This window comes from Formica exsecta, unplaced genomic scaffold (genome assembly GCF_003651465.1).
Source record: "Formica exsecta isolate Colony F162 unplaced genomic scaffold, ASM365146v1 scaffold363, whole genome shotgun sequence".
Lineage (NCBI taxonomy): Eukaryota > Metazoa > Arthropoda > Insecta > Hymenoptera > Formicidae > Formica > Formica exsecta.
Window position 1 is genome coordinate 39,028 of NW_021850877.1, and position 8,720 is coordinate 47,747.

The following is an 8,720-nucleotide window of genomic DNA, read 5'->3' on the forward strand; positions in this document are numbered from 1 at the left end:
TAATGAAAAAATATTATATATAGATATATGAAAATTTTAAATTTTCGTTTATAAAATATTTAACATTTTTAAAATATTAATTTAAATATAATGTAATGTGTATAAGATATCAATCATAAAATAATTTCAGGAATACATGGATAACAAAATCCTAATTTAATTTTGACAAACTTTTATTTAGCTAACTTTTATATATTATGTAGTTAATTACAGTTGAATAACTTTGTTTATAGAACGTTTAAAATGTTAAAAAAAAATTTATCTTATTTTATTTAATTATATTGACTTGGAGCTTGAAAGTATTATGCTTTAGACTCTTTTATATCCTAAGGAAAAAGGTTAAAAGAAGGTAATCAAGGTTTATTATGTCAGCCTTGTCTGGTTTCTACCTGAAGGTAGAAAACAGGGTATGATCATATATAAAGGGGAGATATCGATTTATATTGAATATAAATTTCAAACTTGATTAAACTTTTTAATCTTGGGAAGAAAAAGATTCTTTATTAAACAATTTTTTATTTGGGGTGTTATATGTGCGTATAATAATGAATTATATTCTTAATTTAAGTTTATTAAAAGAAAATAAATTTTTAATACATAACAAGCTGTTATTAAAATTTGTAAGAAAAATTTGCGGTTTTTAGAATTTTCCCACTAGTTGTAACGATATCGAATTAAAAAAAAGTAGCTTCGAATCAATCATAGACTTCATACAGGAAAAAACGAGAAGAGAAAATGTGGTAATTGTGTCATATTTTTTTCTGCTCTTAAGACGCATAAATACCAGCTCTTTTCGAGAACTGCAAAATATGCGAAAAGCCGGAAAAATGTATGCACTTGACAAGGACAGAACGAACGGATATATATTTTGTTCTTTACTCGGGTCGACCGTTCTCACACGCGGTATCGCTAATACCGCAATCTCATTGCGCCGTTAACCGCAGCGCGTACGCAGTTTCCGGCCCCATGAGATTGGAGTTAATTATTTATTTGCGTCGATCTGTGCGCGCCGTGAGCTGAAAAAAACACGATGCTGGTTTTGTAATATTTTGCAATCCTACTAATATTCGCATTCTGTCGGTATCCGGCATCCTCTTAAGACGCATAAATACCAGCTCTTTCCGAGAACTGCAAAATATGCGAAAAGCCGGAAAAATGTATGCACTTGACAAGGACAGAACGAACGGATATATATTTTGTTCTTTACTCGGGTCGACCGTTCTCACACGCGGTATCGCTAATACCGCAATCTCATTGCGCCGTTAACCGCAGCGCGTACGCAGTTTCCGGCCCCATGAGATTGGAGTTAATTATTTATTTGCGTCGATCTGTGCGCGCCGTGAGCTGAAAAAAACACGATGCTGGTTTTGTATATGGAGCTGCCGTTATACCGGTTTCCTACGAGATTTCTGCAGCGAAATGATAATAATTCGTGAAATAACAGTAGTTTAGTGACATTTTTCACTAAGCGAGTACACTTCGATTTTGAACTTTAATGAAAATCGGTTCTCTTTTTCAGTAAACTACTTCGATTAACATCGATTATTCTTTCTCTCTAATAGCCCATTCTTCCGAATAAAATGTTATCCAGATTTTGATCTGATGTGGTTTTTTAAATTAAATATTACATACATATATATACATGCAACAAAACACATATACAAAAACACATTTTTATATTTTTATTTCTTTTATTAAATAATTAATTATGAAGTTAAATAATTGATTATAAAATTTATATAAACTAGAAATAATTAAATTTTGATGAATAAATAAAAACACATTTTATTGTTCTAATTATTGTTCCAAAAATTCGTATTTTTAACTAGTATTATATGAACATTTTGTATAGTTAATGATAATCATTTTTAACGAGAAGAATATGTATCCTAAAGAAAATATTTGATTTTAATTTCCACACAGTTTTTTATTTCAAAATAACGATATAAGCTAAATATTTTTATACCAAACAAAGAGATCCAGACTTAGACAGCTTTATGGAGAATATACAATGGAATATTATGATTTTACATAACATGCACATTATGTAACGTACATTCATACATATAGGGTGTTATAAAACCACCGGATCTTTTAATAACAGATTCTATAATCAAATTGGAAATAATTTTTCTTTAACAAAATGTCAAGGCATCAATAAATTTCGAACTTTGAAATCTTGAAAAAGGGCTTTTACAGATTGAAGGGAAGCTAAATGGATAACAAAATTATATTTTTAATTTTAGATGGAATTTATTGTAAAAGAATTTTAATTTGACTCTTGATTACAAAGAAATACGATGAAAAAATTTGCAACTTAATTTAAAACTTGCAAAAAATGACAATCTCCTTTGATATTTTCGCTAAGGAAAAATCGTTTCAAATTTATCAAGAAATCTGTTATTAAATGGATTTCCAGTGAACATTTTATAGAACTCTATGTGTATAACTGCCGTATATATAATGTGTCATACATGATCCATGAAATTTTAGTGATTCATTATCTGACGATCGCACATGGTCAATATTAACGATAAACGAGCCGTGTCCGACCGTGGAAGAAACTGTCAGGAATTCCATTAAGTCGAGACTTTTAGTCACAGTGTAATGAACGAATGGTAGCGTGCGATAAAAGATAATGATTGGTGTACACGGTACCTGGTCCCCTTTCAAGAATAAATAATAAGGGAGAAAAAAGATAGAGATCGCTTGGAAAAGATATCGACGCGAATGCCATTTTGGTAGCGAAGAAAATTTCATGGTTCAATACACCAGCAGTTAAGACATATTTAGAAATAACGTTTTGTTGAAAGTGAATTTGGATGCGAATCACGTGTACAATTTCGTCTACTACGATTCACATAAGCGCGCGCACGTTACGCGATGCGTAACATCTTGGAAATATCTTGGATTGAAACGTGTAACGATTTTTCATTTATTGTTGATAGCACTTCGGATGCGATGGTAAATACGCCTACCGTTTGCGTTATTAAACGACTTCTTGCCTATATTTTCCTTAGAATTCGAACAATTTCTTTAGATCTGGAAAAAGAAAAGGAATTAATTTAATAATGGTAATTAATTTTTCGTCGTGCGCTAATCATATGATAATGACATTATTGAGATATTCATTTCTGTTCCCTTAAAAAAAGATATTGATTCTCAAATATTAATAAATGCTTTTTTTGTGATCGATAATATTTTCGATCTTTTTTGAATGTACAATAAATGGAAAATTGAATACTAATTAAAGCTTATTTTCAAAATCCTAAAATATTAAAATTTACACGTATTTTGAATTTATTTAATTTTTTTATATAGTTACGATTATTTTATTATATATATATAATGAATAAATTATATTTTTGAGTGCCTGGTCAAATGCAATAATATTTTGTCGCGCTTGATTTCTTAAAGTTTTTGTTTATATATTTTTTGATATAATTTTGATAGATTCTAATAATATTGGAGTGAGTTAATTAAATCTTTACTAAATGTCTGAAGCATTGACTGTATGCAAAACATGCTATTACGTAAACTCTTCTGGAATTTCATGATCACGAACGAGACTAGAATAAAAAGGGAAATATTTCTGATAGACTCGAGAACCATGAAAAGTGAAAGGTAAAAATTCTCGACAGACAAGATCGATAGCTCTAAAGTAAGTTGTCAAATATGCAAAAAATTGTTTGGTCTCTGTGTTTTTATCAAGTTTACGGAAAATTTAATTACACATATAAATTGAACGAGATAATGCTTGAAGCAATCATGAGCTTATAGTCAATCGTGACACAATTCTGTCAAATGGAACGATAAAGCGAATCTGCTTTACGTCACGCAAATGTTCGATATATAACGATAATATATTGTGTGCAATCTAGTTTTTATTCGAATAAATATTTTTACACAAAATACGCTTCTAGCGTATCTTATTGGCGTTGTACTTTGTCGTGTAATATGTAATCTCGAACGAGGAAATGATTAAGGCGATTATGAGAGAACGTCGGATTGTTAAAAAAAAAAAAAATTGTTACATACGATTACTCATACTAAGCGAATCGATATTCAGGGACACTGCGGTAATATCCAGCGTGAGGCATGACACACACAACGTACATACACGTGTACGCACACGGATATTTTACATAATAGAAGTAGCGACATATCGGTGAACCACCCACCTATTCCCTTCCTGTTCGTATGTGTGTGTACGCGAGGATGCATATATATCTCACCGATATGCAAGCATATATGACGATCCGATGCATTATTCAGCGGCAACCAATGGTGGCAACGCCATGCGCGATAACAAGTATAGCATCTTCTCTCCGAGAAACACAGAAATAGATGTGCACTCGTCAAAAGCGCTAGAGCGAGGCATGAATCCGCGAATAAAGGGATCCAAATTTCCAGCGACCGCTTTCAACGTTTTGTTTCGACATTAACGCGCAATGGTATGTTCACCATCATATTACTATGCATATCGCGTGTTTACATAATTAATTCGTGTATAGTAGGAAATGAAAATTGACGGCGATTAGTGTGTGAGAAAGTGCAAACAGTCACTCTGTTTTCTTTTTATTTTTTGCATATTTGAAGAATCTCTATTTTTTTAAATCGAATTTCTATTGTCTTTTATTTTTATAATAAATTTTTAATTTTTTATCACATTGTATACGTAGGGTGTAATTGAGTTTCGTATTCAAATATCGTTAAAATAAAGTCCACTTGAAGTTGAATGAAAGAGTTGTTCGATTAAACTCATTGATCTGTGAATATCGAGTTCGATGTACCGTATGCCTCGATAATTATAAGGAAATGGAAGACAAGCTTGTATCAATCCATTTTCCAATTCGATTGTGTCTATGGTTTTATCCACGGTAGTGAACACTTGATACTGTATCTTGCAGTATGTAAAATGCATATTTCACATCTTGTGATTCTAAAAGTCTATCAAAAAGTGCATAAATAAAAGGAAACTCTATATTATATTTTATCTTTATATAAATATTTTATAGAAATATTTCTGTAGAAAAAAAAAAAAAAATAGTAAAAAGTAAGAAAATTCCATTTTTTTAGCAAAATTACTTTGCGTTACATGTGATAAGGATGAAAAGTAGAAGATAACAGAGCTATTTATTATTTAAAATATTGAGTCATAAATCATTTATATTTACATAATAAGGCAATAAAAATACATTTTTAGAAAATATAATAACGAAGGTTTTTTAGTAAAATTATTTTGTATCATGTGTGTTGCAATATGCGAAAAAAATTTCAAATAATTAATTACATCATCTAAAAATTTATCATATGTATGTACATACATGTACGATAAAGTGATTTTCAATTATTCGTGTATTTTCTTTTTTTTTTCACGTCAGGTAATATGACAGGTGACAAAACTGTATGGACAAGATATCATGATATAAAAGTACATTTTTCGAGCACTTTCAATTGCGATTACAATATGACAATCAGATTCACATAGAAACAATAATATACATGTTACACGTACACGGTCGCGTTTGTAAAGGCTGTTATCTAAAGGCTTATTTAAGCGGAACGATATTGAATCGATATCGTATAAGAGTACTTTGTATATATACAGTTTGCATAACGTAGGCTTAATTTCATATCCGGTCGTATCATATGATATAGTATATTCATACCTACTGCTATCCTTTCAAGTGTAATGTATGACATTGATATGTATTTTTACTACCTCTTTACAGACATCATATAAACTTTAATTGTAACGATAAGACCAGTAGTTAATCTTTTTATGCTTCCACGTGTATATATACCGCGTCCTTATGTCATACATTTATTTAGTTTTTTTTTTAATGAATTAATTGAGCATTTGGTATTATATATAATAAAGATAAAAGTAAATTCTTTTTTTCATCTTATTTGTCGTTTGCTAATTTCAATAAATAAGTTTACAATAATTGAGAGATACAGTAAACATTTAATTCTAAATATTTAAAAAATATTTATAATTCTAAAATTAATAAATTACATGGAACTTTTATCTCGAATAAAAAAGATTAATAAATGATCAAAAGCAGTTGTATATATATACATATAAAAAAAATGATTCCTTTATTATTTCTTGAAAAATATATGTTATTCTCATTAATTTATATTAAATTTTTCTAGAAATAAATATAGTTTTAAAAATATATGCCTTTGTTTGTGAATACACACACCGCGTTGGATGCACATTTCTCGCTTACTATATCTGTGTGCGCGTGTGTGTTTCAGATTTCGTGACAATGAAGGGCCAGTCGGTGCATCATTCTTCTTCACTGAGGTAATAATAATTGATAATATTATTTGCGTATTCAAGTCAAGTAACAGTAAGATATATCATTTTACCGATAGCACCAAATGCGATAGTAACAAATAAACACCAGTATTCGCGATAAAACAAATTTTTTTTGTTTCATCGGATTTTGGTTATCTTTTTTTTCTCGCGTCCGGAGAGGAAAAGGTGAATTTAATAGAACCAATAATCGTGACTTGAAACAACTTGATTATTTCTGTTTGACCTCATCGTGAAATTACGATGTGACAATAATCTAAATCGAACAAAAGCGTTGCGTCAGACGTGTGAATTTATAGGTTCGTAAAAATTTGTTTAACATATTTATAAACATCGCTTTTATATCCACATATGTAGAAGTTAAGAAATGGCGCGGTAAATTTAGATCCTATCCCGTATATTGTGTAAATATTGACACAATAATATTGTTCAGTTGACGTGGTTATATCGATCCTAGCAGAATTCTCTAGTCTAGCGGAAACCAGGTCTTTTTAAATCGTTTTTCATTTAAACGATTGAAACGTCAAACCGTATTTGGTAGAATCGTGAGAAGTTTTTCGAGAATAGGGGACGAACAGATCGAGAAGGAGAGTTCATTGAACATCTGCCAAAGGAGCGAGGCGGATCGAAGATACGCCAACGTAATTCGAGACGTGGACGTGCGAGCAGCGACCGATATCTTGCACGTAGCTGAGAGCTTTTTATTATCGTCGCGATAAATATAACGACTAAATCGGACGGAGATAGCACACGGAATTTGCACGCGAAAGCTGAAAGTATCTGTAACGTGTCTCTTCACACCATTCTGCCGACTCTCTTCCATGCGAGATCTCTATCAATTGTGTCGCCGGTCAGGTCAAATTCGTCAGACGTTCATTCTCATGTATATATATACATATACATATGTACATAAGTAAATATAAATTAATTTTAATGCCGTTTGATGCGTCATCTGCCGCTGTAGACTCGATATTAAAAACATTGTGAGATATCGAAGAATTGTTAGATTTAATTTGATGAAGATCTCATTTGAAATATGATAATTTTTTTTCTCGATTCTACAATTGCATCAGATTTTAATTCTTTATTTTATATTACATGCTTAAACGAAATATGTTACATTGTTACTTTCAGATGGAGTATAGTTAATTTGTTAATTATATTTATATATATATATATATAAATATGCGTATATATATTTGCAATTATTTTAAGAATTATTTCTATCGGGTTTTTATATAAATTCTATTAGGAGAGATTACGCTAATTTTTTTTTAAAGAAAAATAACATTTTTATATCTAGATATATTTTCATTCACAGTTGTATATATGCTTCGATCCACAAGCTTTTGACATCTTTTATGCAATTTGAAATTTCCGTCTCTTTGAAACTTGGATTTTCTGATAAAAGACTCTTCAAAATGCAGCACGCAAACTTTCTACAGAATTGAATATTTTTCGTGTTAAATTCTCTTGATTGATTATTTTTCCTAATAAAAAATCTAAAAGAAATAATTCACGCCATGTGCAAAAAGTATAACTGTTATACATATAACAAAGTTATATTCCAGTAATAATTACAGATTATCACGATTCCGTTGTCGCTTTGAAATCAACGGCCTTGAATCACACTTGCATCAACACATTATCATAAGTATTCCGAGAAGCTGCGCATTTATCTTCGACCTGTAATCTCAAGCGAAATAACATTGTCGCCTAAAAAAAACTCTTTATGTAAGCGCGCGCGCGATCTCGCACTCTGTGGCAGATCGATATACATACATATCGAAAGATGCATCGATAAGACGTCACATACGTTTCTTATCAGTAGTAGACATCTCTGTTAAATTTCGCATCAGTCGACGAGAAACAAACTTGTGCGACGTAATAATTTGGCGATACTCGTTCACGTGTACTGTTCCAATCGGTAATAATTAATCAAGTAACGTACGGTGTTATTGTAATAATTAAACCACGGTGTTCAAAAACAAAAATAGAATTTCTTTCTTCATTTAAACTCGTTTTAATAAGTAAGAACACGTAATTAAGTAATTGTATCGAAACACTTTCATCGCGATAACGCTCAACCCGACAGAGCTATTAAGATATTTCGAAAATTTTATCGAGAGATAAGTGCCTTAAACAGTTTTGAGAAAGTTTAAGTATGCAAGAAAGACGCAGAGCAATCTGTAACTTCTCAAACAAATATGCGCTGTGAAAGAAAATGCTGATTCTATAGGATATATCGGAAAGAAAAATTAATTAGCGAGGAAGAATTTTTGTAAAGATAAAATTTTTTTTTGGGCTCTGATTTTGTAGATAAAACATCACAAATATTATGTAGTACAATCTTTATCTTTATAATAATTTTATATATAAAAAAATATAAAAT

The 8,720-nt window shown here is 30.5% G+C and overlaps 1 protein-coding gene across 4 annotated transcripts in view; it reads left to right on the forward strand.

The window, feature by feature from the left end:
• Window positions 1–4,073: 4,073 nt before the first annotated feature.
• The window catches only part of LOC115239041 (alpha-1,6-mannosyl-glycoprotein 2-beta-N-acetylglucosaminyltransferase), a 14,511-nt gene continuing 9,864 nt past the window's right edge, over window positions 4,074–8,720 (forward strand). The window contains exons 1-2 of one of the 4 annotated variants that reach the window (XM_029813353.1): window positions 4,074–4,454; window positions 6,268–6,316. The gene's annotated coding sequence lies outside the window, so the exon portion shown is untranslated. Of the gene's footprint in view, window positions 4,455–6,267; window positions 6,317–8,054; window positions 8,256–8,720 lie in introns of those variants that run through there. The other 3 variants (XM_029813352.1, XM_029813355.1, XM_029813357.1) reach the window with 3 other exon arrangements.